This window comes from Apium graveolens, chromosome 2, assembly GCF_009905375.1.
Source record: "Apium graveolens cultivar Ventura chromosome 2, ASM990537v1, whole genome shotgun sequence".
Taxonomy (NCBI): domain Eukaryota; kingdom Viridiplantae; phylum Streptophyta; class Magnoliopsida; order Apiales; family Apiaceae; genus Apium; species Apium graveolens.
In genome coordinates, this window is record NC_133648.1 from 295,263,766 (window position 1) to 295,285,719 (window position 21,954).

The window sequence follows — 21,954 nt, forward strand, 5'->3', positions numbered from 1 at the left end:
ATAATATTTATTCTAGCATTGTTCAACCAGCCATCTCGGCTAATACCTTTGAGATCAAGTTGAGCACGATTCAGATGATACAGAACTCAGTTCAGTTTGGGGGTTCTCTGACAAAAGACCCCAACATGCACATCAGAGATTTCATCGAGATATGCGACACTTTCAAGTTCAATAGAGTTTCTGAAGATGCTATTAAGTTGAAGCTTTTCCCATTCTCTCTGCAAGATAATGCGAAGTGATGGTTACATTCTCTACCACCAGGGTCTATCACCGAATGGGAGGATCTTGCTCAAAAGTTCTTAACTAAATTCTTTCCTATGGCGAAGACTGTTGTAATCAGAAACGTACTTATTCAATTTGCTCAGCAATCTGGAGAATCTTTATGTGAGGCTTGGGATCGATATAACGAGATGCTTAGGAAGTGTCCTCGTCATGGGATGCCTGACTGGATGATCATTAACTGTTTCTATAATGGTTTGGGTGCTACTTCTAAACCCATGCTTGATGCAGCATCGGGAGGAGCCTTTTGGGGTAAAAGCTACGATGAATCTTATGAATTGATTGAACTGATGGCTGCTAATGAATACCGGAATCCTACTCAGTGACTATCTCAGGGCAAGGTAGCAGAAATTCTGGAGTTGGATGCAGCTACTGCTATAGCTGCTAAGCTTAAGGCTTTGACGACGAATGTGAATTCTCTGTCTAATTATGGAGTTAATCAGATCACTAGTGTCTGTGAGCTTTGTGCTGGTGCGTATGAGACTGACCAGTGTGCCATTTCTAGTGAATCAGCTCAGTTTGTGAGCAACTTTCATAGGTCGCAGCAACCTGTACCAACCACCTATCATCCCAACAACCGTAATCATCCTAAATTTAGCTAGAGCAACACTCAGAATGCGGTTCAGCAGCTTTATCAGCAATATCCAGCAAAGTAGTACAACCCTCCTGGTTTTCAGCAACCGCAATATGCACCAAGGCAATAACTCCAGCTGCAATAGTCTAATGAAAAATCTGAATTGGAAGAGTTGAGGCTCATGTGCAAGAGCCAAGCAGTTTCTATTAAGACCTTAGAAAATCAAATTGGGCAAATTTCCAATGCCTAGTGATACTTCCTAGTGACACTGAAGTACCAGGAAAGAGGGAAGCTAAGGAGCAGGTAAAGGCAGTTACATTAAGGTCTGAGAAGGTTGCAAATCCCGAACACTCTCAAGATTCGGATGAGGAAGTTGTGGCTGAGGAAGAAATGCAGAAGGAAGATGAAGTGGAACCAAGGAAGACTATTGTTGAACACACTCCTCCTGAGGGTAATACAGGGGATAAGCAGATCTATCATCCATCTCCCTTTCCGAAGAGGCTATAGAAGAAAAAGCTGGATAAGCAGTTTGAGAAGTTTCTAAAGGTGTTCAAGAAACTTTATATCAACATACCTTTCACTGAAGCTCTTGAACAGATTCCTAGTTATGCGAATTTTATGAAAGGTATACTCTCTCGGAAAGTGAAGCTTGATGACTTAGAGACAGTTGCTCTCATGGAGGAATGCAATGTTGTGCTGCAACAAAAGTTACCTCAGAAACTTAAGGATCCTGGAAGCTTCACTATTCCTTGCACCATTGGAAAGGTGTCGCTTGACAAATGTTTATGTGACTTGAGAGCTAGCATCAATCTGATGCCTTTGTCAATCTTCAAGAAGTTGGACTTAACTGATCCAAAGCTTACTTATATGACTCTGCAGCTGGCTGATCGTTCTATTACATATCCGCGAGGCATTGTTGAGGATGTTTTGGTCAAGGTGGATAAACTCATCTTTCCTGCTGATTTTGTAATTCTTGATTTCGAGGAGGATAAGAAGATTCCCATAATCTTGGGAAGACCTTTCTTGGCTACTGGCCGAACCTTGATAGATGTGTAGAAGGGTGAGCTCACCATGCGAGTGCTAGATCATGATGTAACTTTTAATGTGTTCAATGCTATGAAATTCCCTACAAAAAATGAGGAGTGCTTAAAGGTAGAGTTGGTCGATTCTGTGGTTACTTCAGAACTTGATCAATTGCTAAGGTCTGATGCCTTAGAAAAGGCCTTGTTGGGGAATTCAGATAGTGAAGATGATGAAGGTGATGAGCAATTGCAATATATAAATGCTTCTCCCTGGAAGAGGAAGATGGATATGCCTTTTATATCTCTTGGAATGGAGGAGCTGAACAAATATCCAAAGCGCATCAAGCCATCTATTGAGGAAGCTCCTACACTTGAGCTTAAACCATTTCCTGAACACTTAAGGTATGTTTTTTTAGGTGATGTATCTACTTTGCCTGTTATTATTACATCTGACCTTTCAGGTAGTGATGAGGAAAAACTCTTGAGAATTCCGAGAGAGTTCAAATCGGCAATTGGATGGACTATAGCAGATATTAAGGGAATCAACCCCTTTTATTGCATGCATAAAATTATGCTAGAGGAAGGTAGCAAGCCTACTATTGAGCAACAAAAAAGGCTAAATCTTGTCATGAAAGAAGTTGTGAAGAAGGAAATTCTCAAATGGCTAGATGCAGGGTTCATCTATCCCATTTCTGACAGTTCTTGGGTGAGTCCAGTTCAGTGTGTACCAAAGAAAGGAGGTATCAACGTGTTGCTAATGAGAAGAATGAGCTCATTCCTACTCGAACAGTCACAGGGTGGAGAGTTTGCATGGACTACAGGAAGTTGAACAAGGACATGAGAAAGGATCACTTCCCTTTTCCTTTTATTGATCAGATGCTCGACAGATTAGCTGGGCATGAGTACTACTGTCTTCTGGATGGATACTCGGGCTATAATCAAATTTGCATTTCTCCAGAAGATCAAGAAAAAACAACTTTCACTTGTCCATTTGGTACTTTCTCCTTTAGAAGAGTTTCTTTTGGTTTGTTCAAAGCACCGGCCACATTTCAGAGATGCATGATGGCTATCTTCTCTGACATGATTGATCAAAATGTGGAGGTGTTTATGGACGACTTCTCTATGTTTGGAGATTCATTTGATGAGTGCTTGCAGAATCTTGGCGATGTTATTAAAAGGTGTGTTGAGACCAACTTGGTTGTCAACTGGGAGAAATGTCACTTTATGGTGCGACAGGGCATTATTCTTGGTCACAAGGTCTCTAGTAAAGGTCTTGAGGTGGACAAAGCCAAAATGGGGGTCATTAAAAATCTTTCTCCACTAATTTCTGTTAAGGGAGTTCGCAGCTTTCTTGGTCGTGCGGGTTTTTATAGGCAGTTCATCAAGGACTTCTCAAAAATTTCTAAACCTTTGTACAATCTTCTGGAGAAGGATGTTCCGTTCATGTTTGATGATGAGTGCCTAGCTGCGTTTGAGTTCTTGAAGAAGAGTTTGATCATGGCACCTGTCATAACTGAACCTGATTGGAATGAACCATTTGAGATGATGTGTGATGTAAGTGACTATGCAGTTGGAGCAGTTCTTGGGCAGAGAAAGAACAACATATTTCATGTGGTCTACTGCGCTAGTAAGACCCTCAATGGTGCTCAACTGAATTATACTACTACTGAGAAAGAACTTTTGGCTATTGTCTACGGTTTTGAGAATTTTCGATCTTATTTGCTTGGGACGAAGGTGACATTTTTCACTGATCACGCTGTAATTTGATATCTCATCTCGAAGAAGGACTCGAAGCCTAGATTGATTAGATGGGTCTTTTGCTTCAGGAGTTAAATTAGAGATCAAGGACAGAAAAGGTACTGAGAATCAAGTCGCTGATCATCTCTCTCGTTTGGAAGATCCAAGTGCAACTTCACTGGATAAGACATTGATAAATGAGTCTTTTCCCGATGAACAGCTGTTTGGAGTGCAAGAGGAAGAACCATAGTTTACAGATATTGTAAACTACCTTGTGAGTAATATCATGCCTCCAGACTTGTCGTACACTCAAAGGAAGAAGTTTCTTCATGAGGTGAAGTGGTATATGTGGGATGAACCATATATGTTTAGGCAAGGAGCTGACCAAATTATTAGGCAATGTATTCCGTACAGTGAAATGGGGGGGGGGATCTTGTGAGACTGTCATTCGACTGTTTATGGAGGTCACTATGGTGAAGAGAAGACAACAACTCGTGTCCTTCAAGCGGGATTCTTTAGGCCTACATTGTTTAAGGATGCGCATCACTTTGTTTTGAAGTGTGATCGATGCCAGCGTGTGGGTAATATGTCCAAGAGGGATGAGATGCCTCTTAATGTGCTTCTCGAGGTTGAAGTCTTCGATGTTTGGGGAATCGACTTCATGAGGCCGTTTATCTTATCTTGCAATAATCATTATATCTTGTTGGCGGTCGATTATGTGTCGAAATGGGTTGAAGTCAAGGCTTTGCTGGCAAATGATGCAAAGGTAGTGCTTAATTTTCTTCATAAGCAGATGTTCACACGATTTGGGACTTCAAGAGTCATAATCAGTGATGAGGGATCTTATTTTTGCAATCGCAAGTTCACTGCCATGATGCAAAGATATAATGTGAATCATCACATTGCTACAGCCTACCATCCTCAGACTAATGGTCAAGCTGAGGTGTCTAACAGGGAGATCAAGCGTATTTTAGAGAAAGTTGTGTGTCCATCAAGGAAGGATTGGTCTTTGAAGCTTGATGAATCTGTTTGGGCAGATAGAAAAGCATACAAGACTCCATTGGGAATGTCGCCGTTTCAGTTGGTTTATGGAAATGGGTGTCATTTGCCTGTGGAGCTCGAGCATAAATCGTATTGGGCTTTGAAGAAGTTGAACCTTGATTTGGATGCAGCTGGTAAGAAGAGAATGCTTTAATTGAATGAACTCGACGAATTCAGCTTTAAACGTATGAAAATAATAAAATGTACAAGGAAAAAGTCAAGAGGTGGCACGATAGGGGTCTAGTGCTCAAGTAATTTATGTCGGGACAACAAGTTATGTTATTTGACTCTCGTCTCCGTCTTTTTCCTGGAAAATTGAAGTCGAGATGGTCCGGGCCTTTCATAATCAAAACTGTGTTTCCAAATGGAGCTGTGGAGATTTTTGAGAATGATCCAGGCCAAGCATACAAGGTAAATAGTCAGAGGTTGAAGCACTGCTATGGAGATACGGAAAACCATGAGGTGGTTAGTGCCGTTTTATTGTCTACCTGATCTCGAGATTCTACGTCAAGCTAGCGACGTAAACCAAGCGCTTCTTGGGAGGCAACCCAAGTTTGTTATACATTAGTAGGTAGAGGAAGCAGAAAGAAAAGAGAAAAACATAAAAAAAATAGAAAATTTCAGGGCCAACTACAGTAGCACGGCGCGCCCGCGCTGTAGAGCGGGGCGGCCGCGCTGAAATTCTAGAAACTGTGTGCGCCCGTGCTACCGGGCGGAGCGGGTGCGCTGAAAAGTCAGAAGCACGGCATGCCCGCGCCAAGGTCACGCGCGGCCGTGCTGGATCCCTGTGTTTGAAAAAAATATAAGGCAGAAAAGAAGAGAAATTCGGGAATTTTAATACAAAATCAATTCCCACCCGAATTTTACTCTTCCACATCCCAAATTTTCCTCTCCAAATCAAACCCATTATTCCCATTATTCCCATAATCAATTCCCACTCCTTTTCCATAACTAATTATCTCACAATATCCTATATATACTTATACACAAACTTCTCCATCACTTCTCAAAACTCTCAAACACACAATCTCTCTTACAAACTTCTATTCTCTCAAACTTATTCAATCTCAATGGTACCAAAAAGACAACGAACTCAAGTAAGCAACAGCACCACTGATTCTTCAAGTGCAAGTGGTATGAGGCCTAGGTTTTCAACTTCCGAGACTGAGGCAGAGTATGTGAGGCTACTTTCGAAGCCTATATCCTAGGAGCGTGGTTTTCTGCCATCAGGGAAAGATGGTAAGCTGTTAGAGATGATCTTGGAGATGGGCTGGGTTATTTTTTTACGAGACACCCGCTACTGTGCTCATGAGTGTGGTGCATGAGTTTTATGCTAATGCTAAGATGGAGAAGAACGGTTTCATGGTGGTGAGGGGGACGACGGTGGACTACAGTGTTGAGGCGATTCGTAGGGTGATTGAGCAGCCCGAGAGGAAGGAGGAGCAGGAGAACTGTAACGAGAAGACTCCGGGGGAGTTTAACTTGGATTTGATTGTTGCTAACCTTTGTGTGCCTGAGACTCATTGGAAGTTTAAGAAGGGCACGGATGACTATGCCACGTTCCCTGCTTCGTACATGAACAGGTTTACACGTGTATGTAATTCTTTTATTTGTGCTAATATCATGCCATCTTCTCACGTGCATGAGATTATTGTGGAGCGTGCGCGTTTATTGTGGGGTATTTTGAAAGAAGACTATGTGGATCTTGGGATGGTTATCCATCAGTGTATTCTGAGGTTTTTGCGAGGGAGTACTACGGGTTCGATACCCTATGCGTTCATTGTGACGAAGTTGTGTGTGGCGGTTGGCGTTCGTTGGCCCGTACATGAGCAGCTGCAGCTCCCTAGGGCTCCGATTGATAGTTCCACGCTGTTGAATATGACAGAGTGGTATGGTAGGAAGCCCGATCCTAAGGGGCTTGGATATTCTTATGACCATCTCCCAGGTGGAAGGCCAGCGAATCAGACTTATGCTGGTGGTACTTTGCAGGCTCGTCGAGCGGCTTGGAGAGAACAGTTGGGAGAGGAGGCTGGTCCATCAAGATCACAGCAGATGCAACAGGAGGAAGCTCAGAGCAGTGCTGGTTTGAGTATGACGCAATATAGGCGTTTAGATAGGAGGATGGATGCGATGCATGACATCCATAGCAAGTTTGCACATGACCTCACCCAGGCATTGGGGACTGCTTTCAGAGCCACAGGATTTGACATCCAGTGGCCAGTATTCGGTGAGGACTCGGTGTATCCACCTCCAGACACTCCTGAAAATCCACCCCCTGAGGGTGATGATCCTGGTTCTGATTAGGTATGCCTGATTCCTTCCTATTACCTTCACTGAGGACAGTGAATATTTTATGTTTGGGGGTAGTAGTTAAGGATTTATGTGTTTTTATGAGTCACATATAGTTGCATATTCATGTTAGTTTAGTTCATATAGTTGCATATTTGCCACGTAGTAGTTTTTTTGTTTTTTTAGTTTTATGATAGTTTGTTCATATAGTTTCATGCATTTGCATAATAACATGATCCCTTAGATGATTTTTTCGATTGATTTGTGATATTGATGCTAATGTAGTGATGTCATGTTTAGTGATGTTAAGTCTTATCGAGTTGATTTGCATGCTAGAGACAATTGTATTTCACTAAGTCTTATAGGTTGCTTGAGGGCTAGATCATGGTCATGGTTTATTTGTTTGTCGAAGTTTTATCACTTGTTTATATTTAGAATTTAGGATATTCTCTTAATGATAAAATAACATGGATATTTAAAAATTGGAGAAAATTGGATTTCATTGCTAGTTGTTGTGGCTAGGTGTCAAATGGCTAGTAGCCGGCTCATTTTATATGAGTAGTCTTGGGTTGAACGAGAAGGAGCGAAACGCACTCGTTCAGAAATTTGTGAAAAAAAACAGAAAAAAGAAAAAGAAAAAATATATGTGTTTATGCATAATTGATCACGAGTGGGCTCTTTAATACTCGAGTTATTAAGTTCTTAGGGGACTTTGTGCCTAGTGACCTAAGGCTTTTTATAGTCTGGGATCCATTAACCTAACACTCGCTACACGGGTATTATTGCATAAGTCTTTTGTGGACCTCACTCATTGCACGGTCAAATAAGCATATTTGTGTTGTTTTTGTGTTAGCAATAAAAGCATGAATCCATGTAAAACTCCGATATAAGAATTGAAGTGTTATAAGTTATTTTGAGTCTAGCTTTTATTCTATTTATAACCTTGCGATTGCTTTGCTGAGTAGTAAGTCATGATTATTGATCTAGTTGTGATAGTATATCTGTAAGCATTTGCACACACGCACGTTTTTGGCTTGTAAGTTGATTTGTGGGGTTTGATTGATCTTTGTGCGAATAACTGCATTTGTTGAGATGTTGCTTATTGATTGGTTTAGTTATTCTATGGGGATCGTTGCATTCACATAGTTTGTATTCATCTATTTTTACTTCTTGTTCTTTGAGTCTGTTTATGCTTGAGGACAAGCATCGGTTCAAGTTTGGGGGTATGTTGAGTGGCATTCATGACACTTTATAACACTCCGTAAAGCTTTGAATTGGTGTTCTGACTCAAGTTTTTGATGTTTTTAACGTGTTTTGTAGTGTTTTTGCATTTCAGGCATTATTCAGGAATACAGGTGAATTAGCATTATTTGGATGCTAATTTGGTGCTAGGAAGGTGTCTAGAATAAAATCTCGTGAAAAGACCAGCTCAAATCAGCAAGAAAAGAAAGAAGGCAGAAATTTCTCCAGAAAGACGGCGCCGCACCCGCGCTGAAGTAGCGCACGGCCGCGCTCAAAGAGCAAAAAGGTCAGCGCGCCCGCGCTGTTGAAGCGTGCGGCTGCGCCGTGTCGGGAAAATAAAATCTTGTTTCTTCTGGAATTTTGATCCGTTGGACTTCTACTCTACATGGGATGATATATATACATAACTTATGTTCGTTTTTCATAACAAGATGTACTAGAGCTTAAGGAGAAGGCGTAAGAAGACCGTAGGGCACAATTCAACCAAGGCGGAGAAGATCTAGTTTATACTTGTGATTCTTTGTTTTAAGTTGTAACTTTGGATGCTAGTTTTCTTATTCGTGAACCTATACTCTTGTTTCGTACTTGGTTTATTATTTATTCAGTATAAAAACTACGTTTATTAAACCATGCTTTCATCGGAACCCACATCATTGATGAGTCCGATTATGGGCTAATCGTTATCGTGGGGTTCTAACGAATTTATTTATGGATTTCTTTAGATAATTTGTTTCGATACCTTAGTGTGTGGTGATTGTATGATAACCTAGTTTTGGTTGTGCTTATTCGTCTTATGAGCGACGCGAACTTATAAGATAGTGTGTTAATCTTTAATAAAGCGAAAGTGAATTTAAGGGTTTAGAACTTGCCATGCTAGCATAGGTTCATGTATGTGATATGCATGATTTGTGGGTAATTTTAACCATCTTACTTGCCCTATGTAATCATGATAGATAATTGTGCATTAAACCGTTATGTTGTCAAATTATATAGACATATAGGGTCTCAATATAATTGGTGTCTATTTAGCTTCTATCTCTTTTGTCGATGTCTGGTAGTATGGTATTCGTACAACGAAAGTTGGCGTTTATCAGTTTCGTGTTATCTGATTAGTGTCATCACCATTACATGCTAAGGTTAAGAACAAAAAGTCTATTGAATGAAGTATTTAATGAAGTTGGAATCCCATATTTGTGTCATATATTATTCAACTCTCTTTAATCTCCTAGTTTGTGTTCTTAGTATAATTCTTAGTTAATCTTAGTAATAAACAACCTCAATTTGTTATTCGTCTTAGCATTGGATAATAACCATACTAGTGTTGCATAGATACATTGATTGAAATTAACCTAAATCAGTCCCTGTGGGAACGAACTAGAATTTATTCTATATTACTTGCGATCGCATATACTTGCGTGAATATTAGCGCGTGTTCTATCCCTAACAGGAGGTTCCCACCTTAAGTGGAGAACAACAAACTATCATAACCACAGTTCAACATGTGAGTCAAAGTGTGACATATGTCACAGGTTATTCTATTGAGTCTCTACCTTCCACTTCAAACCCAACAGACTAACCATCCACCTCTAACCCTTCTCAACCACAACCTCATTTGATCTCACAATGGCTATAGGAGGCAGAAGCTCAACCAACAACTATTGATGATCTGTTAGTTGATCAATTATCTGGAATTGCTCAAATTTCACAACAGCTTCTCACCTCAGACATGTCTAACCAAGATTACCAAGCTATCATACTTTTCTATCAGACAGAGGTTCAAGAACAACAGGCCAAAATTGTAAATGAAGCTGAACAAGATGGTAATTATGATGCCTGGCTGGACAAAGACTTTATTTTAGAGATGGATGCAGTGTTAGCAAGGTTCAGGGAGGAGTACTTGACCATTCTTGGGAGTAATGCCAAATCTCTAACTCCATAAGAAGTCTATGATGCAGTCACTGAGGTCTACAAAGCTCAACTTAAAGATTTTCATCTCTTTGGTAAAGCTCTAAAACTGCAATTGACTGATCATCAAGACAGAACAAGGAAACTGGTCAAGGACAAGCTGGATGAGATCATTCCCTCTCAGGTAGAAATCAAGCAAAAAAATTCTAGATTTACAGATCACATGGCCAAGTTTGATTTATCATATGTAGACAAGAGCATCAAGAATCTCAGGGAGTCATTTATAGCTTTACATGAAGTTTTCCAACATCAAATCACTAATATTAATGACATCAGGGTTAAACTGGATCAACTCCATCAGGCTAGATATGAGCCATTTGCACTTTTGATGGAAGGAATCAAGGAAGTTGTGGAAGCTACATTTGGCACTTCGCTATCTTCAAGCTCTCAACAATCACTGTCAACATCAATAAACTTGCAAATTCAAGCTCTCCAATCTCAAGTCTCCACTTTACAGTCAGCCAATGAGTCATTAATAACTCAAGTATCATAACTCACAGCTATGGTCCAAAGTCAACAGGCTGATATTCAAACCTTATTGGACTCCCATAAGCATCTACAAATGCAGAATTTAGTCTCATTGGGAGCCATCATGGGAGCACTCAAAATTCTTTTGCCTACACTTCCAGAAGCTGTTAGGCCTGAAATCCCTACACCTTACATCTTTCCTGCTAACAGGACTAAGAGGGATATTAAGGCTAGGTTATTAAGATCATCATCATCTGCCCAAGCATCTGTTCAAGCTGTTCAAGCTGTTCAAAATGGCAAAGCCAGAGAAGTTGATGTTGGAATGGAGAGGCTTATAAAAGTAGCCGAGGGACCTAGTTTGAGCAAGGAATTTGATGATTTAGTTAAGGCTCTCAGGGCTTCTCTCAACAATAACTTGGTGCATCACATATGATGACTACTTTAAACAATTAGCTGAAGAAATAGTCAAAGTCTGGGCTGTATCTTACACAAAAGTCAGAATATATTACCAGGAAGGTACCTCTACTCTACTTTGCAGCAACTTAATGGATACACTTTTAACCACAGAATTCAAAAGAGTGATAAGCTTGATGAAGGATAATGACACAATAATAAGGGCTTGGAAGGTTGAGTTGTGTGTATGGGTGAGAGAAAGGGATGAAAGAAATGCAAAAGTAAAGGCTGAAAAGGAAGAAAAAGATAGAAAGTATGCAGAAGAAATTGCAAGACTTGAACAAAGATCAAATGAAGGTTGAGAAGATCAAGAAGATCATGAAGATCATGCCTCAGAAAAATTATGAAGAAGCTTGGAGTTGAATAAATCTGTTTTGGGAAAAATGTTCTAAGACAAGATATCTACAAGTCACATGTCAAGTCATATAGAGAAGTCATTCGAGAACTCCAGAATGACTTATCGTGAAGTCTAAATTGGCTTACAGAGAAGTCCTGGAGATATCGACAAGTCAAATGCAGATATGAAGATTGAAGATATCGACAAGTCACTTTGCATATAGAGAACTCAGAGATATCGACAAGTTAAAATGAAGATATAAATATTGGATATATCGACAAGTCAATTTTTTTATTAGAGATCTCAGAGATATCGACAAGTCAAAATGCCTATAGAGATCTCAGAGATATCGAAAAGTCATTTCTACATGCAGAGTTTTAGAGACCTCGACAAGTCAAGTTCACTTATTGAGAACTTAGAGACCTCGACAAGTCAAGTTCACTTATAGAGAACTCAGAGACCTCAACAAGTTAAAACACTTGTAGAGAAATAAGAGATCTCGATTAGCCATTATACTTATCGAGATGTCAGTTCTCTATAACAACAAACTGGAGATCTCGATATGAAGCTCAAGTACAGAATTCAGATAAGTTAAATATTCAAGATTATCAATCAACAAATGATCTAATCACTTAGATTGAAAAGTCTACAAAAGCAGCTTGAAGAGTGCAAGATCAAAGGTCAAGATTAACTGACAAAGGAAAGTCACAGACCTACACGATTTGCAAAGATACACTAAGACAGAAATGGAAAGCTTTAGAGATAACTTAAAGTAGTGTTTAGTACATCTTATTACATGCTATGTAAACCTTTGTTTACTAATCTATAAAGTAAACACTGGTCCTTTATTTTAGTTAAATTAAAGAGATCTAGTTTTTCTTATAACTCTCTCAAGGAAGAAGCTGAGTTCTTTACTGAAAAAGAACCCAGGATTTGTAGCAAAACACTAGCTTGATTTTAATACAAAATTAAGTGAGTTTTGAAATATTATGTGCACTATTTTATTTCAGCTAACATAATATTACGCATGTTATCATGGACCGAAGCTACTTGGAGGCATTTCTAATCTGCTTTGTTAAGCAAGTGACAAACATTCAAAAAGCCTTAAAAATATCCAAAACACATTCAGCCCCCTTGTGTTGTATTCATTACCTAACAGGAAGTGACTTGTCGAGAAGTAGAAATAAACGATTGGGATTTACTTATCGAGAAGTCACATGTGAGAATACATACATATCAATATGTCACTTTTTTGACTTTTATCGAGAACTAAATAGTGACTTATCGGGATGTCAAATAAATACCCAGTTTGTCCTAAATGGAATGAAATTTTCCAATTTTTATTTGAATAAATCAAAATAAAGTTAGAATGATTTTATATCAAAAGTATTTTACTAAAATAATTTATTGAATTAAATTATTTCAGTTCTGAGTTATCTAGAGGTCTAATAATGATACTTGTAAAGAACTCTATTGAGAAGTCTCAAAGTGACTTATCAAGGTTTCTATAAGACTTATTGAGAAGTCATAATAAAGCTTGTCGAGAAGTCCTTCGAGAAGTCTAGAAAAAGACTTATCGAGAAGTCTATCGAGAAGTCTTAAAATGCCTTGTCTAGAAGTCAATTAGACTTATCGAGAACTCAGTTCTCTATATACTTTTGTTGCTTTTGATTCTGCCTTATGCTAATTTTACATATTGAGAATGTAAATTAACATTTAAACAATTTTCTTAGAATTTGAAAAATTCCAAGCTAAATTTTGAATTTCTGAAAAATAAATATACAGAGATATCTGAAATATTTATAACTCATATTCCAGTTAATTTCCAATTAAATCAAATTAATTTTGATTCACTAGAAATTAATCTGCTGCAACATATTAGATGAGTTCTTGCCTTTAGGATGAAGAATTTAACATTCCAATTTCACCAACAAGTCTAGTGAAAGTTATTTCATCCAAAGGTTTAGTAAAAATGCCAGCTAATTGTTTTTCTGTTGGAACAAAAATAAGCATAATAGTACCATTTGCAGCATGTTCTCTAATAAAATGGTACCTTACATCAATGTGCTTTGTTCTAGAATGATTAACTGGATTAGCAACAATAGAAATAGCACTAGTGTTGTCACACATAATTGGAATTTTGTGTGACACTAGGCCATAATCTATTAGCTGATTTCTAATCCAAAGCACTTGAGCACAACAACTTCCAGAAGCTATGTATTCAGCCTCAGCTGTGGAAGTTGAAACAGATTGCTTTTTCTTACTATACCAGGATACAAGTATTTGTCCAAGAAATTGACAGCTTCCACTAGTGCTCTTCCTGTTAACCCTGCATCCAGCAAAATCTGCATTTGTGTATCCAACAGCTTCAAATCTAGTTCTCTTAGGATACAATAATCCTAAGTTTGGCATTCCCTTTAAGTATCTGAAAATTTTCTTCACAGCCATCAAATGTGATTCCTTTGTATTGGCTTGAAATCTTGCACATAGACATATTGCAAACATAATGTCTGGTCTATTTGCATTCAAATACAGCAATGATCCAATCATTCCTCTATAACCTGAAATGTCTACACTTTTTCCTTTCTTGTCTTCATCCAACTTTGTAGCTGTAGACGTAGGTGTTGATGCAGCTGAACAGTCAACCATTTCAAATTTCTTCAATAAATTTTTAATATACTTGGTTTGGATGATGAAGAATCCATTACTTCTTTGACTGACTTGAAATCCAAGAAAGTAACTTAATTCTCCCATCATGCTCATTTCATATTCACTCTGCATGAGTCTTGAGAATCTTTGACATAGTTTTTCATTAATAAAATCCAAAATGATATCATCCACAAAGATCTGAACTACGATCATATCACCACCATGCTGCTTGTAGAATAGAGTCTTGTCAATTGTTCCTCTAGTGAATCCATGTTTAAGTAAAAGTTCTGACAGTATGTCATACCAAGCTCTAGGTGCTTGCTTTAATTCATAGAGAGCCTTGAGAAGTTGGTAGAGAAAATCAAGAAATTCTGGATTTTCAAAGCCAGGTGGTTGTTGCACATAAACCTCTTCTTCCAACTCACCATTTAGGAATGCACTTTTTACATCCATTTGATACACTTTAAAGTTTGAGTGTGCATCAAATACAAAAAAGATCCTTATTTCTTCAAGTCTTACAACTGGAGCAAAAGTTTCATCATAATCATTTCCTTATTCCCCTTGAGTAGCCTTTTGCAACAAACCTTGCTTTGTTTCTTGTTACAATTCCATTTTCATCCATTTTGTTCCTGTACACCCCCTTTGTTCCAATTATACTTCTGTTCTTGGTGCATGAACCAACTTCCAAACTTTATTTCTTTCAAACTGATTTAGCTCTTCTTGCATAGCAGATATCCAGTCATGATCAAGTAGAGCTTCCTTAATTTCTTTAGGCTTAATTTCTGAAAGTAAATATGCATGTAGACATTCATTAGCAGTTACACTTCTAGTCCTCACTCCAGCATTTGGATCACCAATAATTGCTTCTCTTGTGCGACTCCTAACCCATTCTCTGGTGTGTGTTTGTTCACTTGATTTTTCTACATTTTCTTCAGCATTGGCATGACTTGTAGAACTTTCTGCTCCTTCTCCCCCTGGGTTTGTGCTTTCAAATTCAGGTGTTTGAGATGAGCTTCCATTCTCATGATTCACTTTTTCATTCGAATCTTCATTCATTTTGTTGCTTGTGTTGACTTCAGCTTCACCTTCAGAATCACTATCAATGTTGAGATTTTCAAACTTTAGGGCTTCAGCTTCATTTTCATCAAGGCATTCCAAGCCAGGACAATTATCATCATCAAAAGTCACATATGTGCTTTCCATAATTTTCTTTTGTTCAATCACATAGACTTTGTAGGAAGTTCTCTCCAATGAATATCCCAGAAAAATGCTTCAAAAACTTTAGAGTCAAATTTTTACACATATTCAGAGTTATCTTTTAGAACATAGCACTTGCTTCCAAACACATGCAGATACTTCACAATAGGCTTCCTTTTTGATAATATTGAGTAGGGTGATTTGCCAAGATTTTTGTTGATGATATATCTGTTTTGAGTGTACCATGTAATGTTGACAGTTTCTTCCCAAAAACTTGTTGGCAAATTGGCATCTTGCAGTATTATTCTAGCAGCCTCAACCAAAGTTCTATTCTTTCTTTCAACTACCCCATTTTGCTGAGGAGTCGTTGCTGCAGAGAATTCTTGAACAATGCCCTTGTCCTTGCAGAATTCAGTTAAGGTTGCATTTCTAAATTTTGTGCCATTGTCACTCCTCAATCTTTTTACACAACTCTGATCTTCAGCCTGCTTCTCAATATTCTTGATTTTTTCAATAATGATGTGTGGAGTTTCATCCTTAGAATGCATAAACTCTACCCATATGTACCTTGAGTAGTCATCCACCATCATAAGTGCATATTTCTTCCTCAAAATTGATAAGACATATCCATGTGAACAAGTTGTAAATGTGCACTTATAGAATTCACAACTTTGCTTTTTTGACTAGACCTTTTCATTTTTCCTTTTTGACAAGCCTCACAAACTTCGTTCTGAGCATACTCTAGATTTGACATGTCTCTCAATAACTCCTTTTTCACTAGGGTATTGATAGCTTTGTAATTCAGGTGAGAGAGCTTTTTGTGCAACAGCTTGCTTTGTTCAACAGATGCCTTGGTGTAGAAGCAACAGATTCCATCCTTATTTGCTGAAAATAAGTATGCACGAAACAAGCTTCCCTTTATTGCTCCTTTTAAGGAACTTCACTAGCCTTTTTGCTGATAACTGAGCATTCTCTCTTGTTAAATGAAACCTTGAATCCTCTATCTATGAATTGACTGACACTCAGGAGATTCACCTCAAGACCGGATACCAGTGCTACATCTTCAATGACAATATTTCCAGAAACCAAATTACCATATCCCATTGTGAATCCTTTGTTGTTGTCTTTAAAAGTCACCAATGGGCCAACATATCCTCAAATTGTGATAGCAGGGCTTTATCACCTGTCATATGCCTGGAGCATCCACTGTCTATGATCCATATGACCTTCTTCTCTTTGCCCTGCACAAAATAAGGATTAAGTGTGTTTAGCTACCCAGGCAGTGTTAAGTACTTTCTTTTTGTTAACAGAATGTGTAGAAGTAGAATGTGATGATTCAAAAATAATAGTGTTCAAATTTTTCTTTGCAGTTTCCTTCTTGGCTGTAGACTCAGTTTTTGCCTCTTTGGGATTCATTCTCAGTCTATAACATCTTGTCATTACTTTCATGTTGCAATGAATGCAATCAAATTTGTCACAGAAGGAATAGGGGTCTACATCCTTTGCTTCATTGTATTTGCAGGCACCCACATTTGGCTCACTAACAGCCTTTTTGTAAATGTGAGTTAGATGAATTGTAGAGCCACATTTTTGACATTGCTTCCTGGGAGCATCTGTAACAAATGCATAGTTGTTGCTCTTGTTCACTCCAAGTTTCCCATTCCTATTCTTCTTTTTCTATCCTGAATTTTCAGTCTTGATTTCCTTGATTGGCTTCTCAAAAAATTGATTCACCATGGGCTTCTTTTCAGTTTTAGGAGTTGGAGTTGTTTCAGTACATTTCTTTTCATTGCCTTTATCTGCAAGCTCTTGCTTGATGACCAACTCAATTTCACTGAAATTGACTTCACATGCCTTGAACAAAGGTGCATCAGCTTTTCTCAGCATAACTGGCACATCTTGATTTGCAATAGCCTTTCCTTTGTCACCTTCATTTGTGTTATTGTTGTTCAAGGCATCATAGTCCAAACCAATAGCTATGTTAGCATATGGCTTGTTCTTCTCATGATATTATCCAACCAACTCATATGCATTCCTGAATGACTTTAATTTCACTTCATTTTTTTCTAACTTTTTCCTCAACACAACTTCAATTTCACTAGCACACTTCAGCTTGTTCTTCAAATATTCATTTTCTTGCTTGACAGTTTCAAGCTCAACAAGCTGCAGTTCTAAATCTTGTTTCTTAATCTCAAGTTTCTAATTTTTTTTGACAGCCTAATCACTTCCTCAGTCGCTGCCACCATGCTTGTGTGGATGTGAAACATCTCTACACTCATCTTTTCAACTGTGTCTTTATATTGACTTGTATCTAAATCAATAGTGGTTAGATTTGGTACCTTTGATTTTGAAGTGGATGATTCTACATGCTCAAGAGCCATGAAAGCATAATTTCCAAATTCTTCCCTTTCATCATCTTTATCGGTGACGTCCCAACTCTTTCCTTCAGCAATATAAGCTTTTTTCTGTTGTTTCTTCAAGAGAGCTTCATACTTTGCTTCTAATTCCAAATAGGCTTTATCCTTCTTCACTTTCTTTGGCTTCCTACACTCAGTAGCAAAGTGACCCGACTCATCACAGTTGAAGCACCTAATCGTTGATCTGTCAAAAAATCCAGTTTTATAGCCACCTTTGCTAGCTGAGTTGTACTGAGCTTTTGGTTTCCAATTGTTGCTGTTGGAAGACTGTCCATTGTACTTGAAGAATCTTGGCTTTTTGACCCTAATGCTAGAAAATTTTCTAGCCAGGTATGCCATATATTTGTCCATCTCATCTAGCTCATCAAGGCTCTAGTACTCATCTTCCTCTAGCTCCAAAATAACTTGTTTTTGGGGTTCATTGTTCTTTTGCTCCACGGCTTGAATGTCTGGAGTTTGTGCATCTTGCTCATCTTCACTTGCTTCACTGCCATTTACAACCAAGGCACTAGATCCATCAACTACATGTCCTTGATTTGACTTTAATGACTTTCTTTGTAATATTTCAAGTTCATATGTCTTCAAGATTCCATATAGCACCTCCAATGCCATTATGCTCAAGTCCCTTCCTTCTCTTATGGCTCATATCTTTTGTTCAAGATGGTCAGGAAGAGGCAGCAAGAACTTTAGGTTTACCTCCTCAGCTTCATAATACTTATCATGAAATTGCAAGTCATTTATCAGTTAGTTAAACCTTTCAAAAACTTCAGTAATTCCTTCTTTAGGCTTTGCCATGAAAACCCGCATACTGAGACACCAGTGTCATCCTTTGATTTGACCTAACTTCCTCTGTTCCCTCACACATAATATTTATTTTTTCCCAGATCTGCTTGGCTGTGTCACAGTTGAAAATGTTATTGTACATCACAATTTCAAGTGACTCTATCAGAATTAATTGCAAGCCACTATCCAGAGAGACTTTTTCTTTTTCAGTTTCAGTGTATTTTGAGGGGTCTTTAGGAGCATAATGAGATGGGATGACCATGTCTCCATCTGTAGATTCCTCAACCCTTTCCATGGGAGTGAAGGGACCATTCTTGAGAATCTGGATATATAACGGATTAGCCATCCTTATAAACAACATCATCTTTTTTTTCCATAGTGTATAGTTGGCTATGTCAAAGGCTGCTATCTTGATGCTACTTAGCTTCTGTGCACTCATACTTCCAAGATCTTTATCTGGTTTCTTTTAGATTTTGCTCTGATACCACTTGTTAGATATTAAGTGCAACACAGAGGGGGTAAATGTGTTCTCTTGTTTTTAGCCTTTTTTAAGCTTGTTTGGATATGGTGAACAACGCAGTTTATGATTGTAGAGATATTGTGCTAGCAGAATTAAAATAACAAGCAAAACAAACACAATATTTCAAAACTCACTTAATTTTTATTAATTAAGTTTGTCTTGCTACAAATTCTGGGTTCTTAAAAATATAAGAACTCGGCTTCTTTTTTGAGACAGTAAAAGAAAACTTAAATCTGTTTGTTAAAACTAAAAACAAAGGACCAGTGTTTACTTTATAGATTAGTAAACAAAGGTTTACATAACATGCAATAAAGTGTATTAAACCCTTTTCTAAGCTATCTCTGAATCTTTCTATTTTTGGCTTAATAAATCTTTGCAACTCTTGTAGGTCTGTGACCATCCTTTGTCATTTAATCTTGGCCCTTGATCTTGCACTCTTCAAGCTGCTTTTGTAGACTTTCCAGTCTAAGTAAATAGATCATTTTTTGATTGATAATCTTGAATCTTTAAATTGCCTGCATTACTATATTTGAGGTTCATATTGAGATCTCCAGTTTATTCTATAGAGAAGTGACATCTCGATAAGTATAATGACTTCTCGAGATCTCTGAGTTCTCTATAAGTGTAGTTGACTTGTCGAGGTCTCTGAGTTCTCTATACATGTACTTGACTTGTCGAGGTCTCCAAATCTCTACATGTAGAAATGACTTGTCGATATCTCTGAGATCTCTAATAAGAAATGGACTTGTTGATATCTCCAATCTTCACATCTTCATTTGACTTGTCGATATCTCTGAGTTCTCTACATGTAAAAATGACGTGTCGATATCTCCAATCTTCACATCTTCATTTGAATTGTCGATATCTCTGATACTTCTTTGTAAGCCATTTTGGACTTCTCGATAAGTCATTCTGGAGTTCTCGAATGACTTCTCTATATAACTTGATCTGTGACTTGTCGATATCTTGACTTAGAACATTTTTCATAAAACAGATTTATTCAACTCCAAGCTTCTACATCTTTTCTCTGAGGCATGATCTTTGCTATATCTTCTTCCAGAGTTTATTCTTAGGCATGAAACTGTTTACAGAAAAATACACTATTCTAATCTTCTAACCTTTTTACAGACTCAAGAAACATATTACATAATACATAATACAGATTTAGATCATCATACAACTAAATCTTAGGGTTGTCAATGTGACTTAGTCTTGTTATTACACAGGCATGTCTTGCACAATAAGTTATGTGAAAATATAGTGGAATGAGTAAACCCTCATTCAGCGTTAGAGAGGAAGGAAAAGTCAATTTTAAAAGGCTAAAAGGGAAGCCGATGTACCATTATTGTAATTGTTAAAAACGGTAGACGATGTTATATTATGAAGTGACATTTGGGGTCAAAATTTTATATAGTGACATTGAGGACCATTTGTGTTAAAAATGACATTTGGGACTTTTTTCTAATTCCAATATCATTTTTACCCAAGTTCTAACTCAATTCTCTCTACTTTTTTAAAGTATCAAATTCATTAAAATGCGTAAAAAAAAGTCACGTCATATAAAAAAATAGACGGAGTATTTTTTGATTGACCGACCTTAAGAAAAAAATAATTGAATCATTTAAGTTAAAATAATTATGTATTTTTAAATTTAAAATTTAATAATTGGTATTTAGACTAATTTAAGTAAATTCAAATGATATTCATTTCCGATCGGTTAGCAACGTGAAATCTGATTTTATATCAATACGATATTTAACCTCCTTATATATTATATTAAGTGGTAACTCGTATCCGCGATCTGTTCATCAACGTTGTACCAGGACTCTTCTTGCGGTTTAGTCGTCATTGGGTGCCTCTAAAACAACACTGGAGAGGTGTTTGAGCCTCGTGGCGCCTCCGGAAAGAGAGTAAGAACTCGCTTTTGAATGATGAAGGTAGAAATGCAAGTAGGCTGGGAGTTTCTATATAAGTGTATGGGAGAGAGTTACCCATATTCCTCTCCTTCTTGGGCTATTTATAACTAAGGGTAGGATTTAGGGATTGGTACCAATCGGGACCGCTCATTGCGTGGACTAGGGATGCCTGGCTCTTGTGGATACTTTACACGTGTCCAAGTGAGGCTTGTGCAAGCTGGGCCAAGAGTGATATTGCACGTGCCTTAATTGTGCAAATTATTGGCATCAAGTTTTCATTCTCATGTGATGACCTTAGCCATGATCTGTGCCTCACGTGTCCTTTCATATTGGGCTTTCTTTCTTATGGACTGCTGGATTAGGTTGCCCTTGAGCCGGGATGGACAGGATTGTTTATATCCAACCATTTGCGCCCACTCCCTTATGCATAATTTCTGGATGAGGGAGTAGAGTAAAATGTGTTCAAATGTCCCATAGGACGTATTTTGCTAATTTTTGCCCCCAGTCCGGATAGAGAGTTTAAGGATCGAGTCGGTCTAAAAGAATGAATTTTGGTTGACTTCAAGATTTTTTTTGTTGATTTTTGCCCCCAGTCCGGGTTGATAGTGTAAGGATCAAGCCGGACAAAAAGAAATAATCATGGTTGACTTGGAGAAAAACTTTGGTTTTCCCCCAGTCCGGGCTGAGGGTTTAAGGACCAAGCCGAACTAGAAGAAAGTATCATGGTTGACTTGGAAAAAACTTTGCTAATTTTTGCCCCCAGTCCGGGTTGAGATTGTAAGGATCAAGCATGACTAGAAGAAATTATCTAGTTGACTTTGAGAAAAAACTTGCTATTTTTTGGCCCCTTAGTCCGGGTTGAGAGTGCAAGGACCAAGCCGGACTATAGAAACTTTTGTTGGCTCTAGTCCGGACCCATGTTGAACTCTGAAAATTCTTGAAGTTGAATCGAATTATTATTTTTCCCCCTTTCAATTTGAATTTTGACAACTGTCTTCGCTTAAAAATGTGTGAAAATAACAGCTGCGAATAATTACCGCTATTAATACATATAATTGTATGTAT

The 21,954-nt window shown here is 37.9% G+C and overlaps 1 non-coding gene across 1 annotated transcript; it reads right to left on the reverse strand.

Annotated features, from left to right (window-relative positions):
- Positions 1-332: 332 nt before the first annotated feature.
- LOC141709381 (small nucleolar RNA R71) lies at positions 333-439 on the reverse strand. Its single transcript, XR_012569961.1, has one exon. It is a non-coding gene; the product is annotated as a small nucleolar RNA R71 (small nucleolar RNA).
- Between the last annotated feature and the right edge of the window lie 21,515 nt (positions 440-21,954).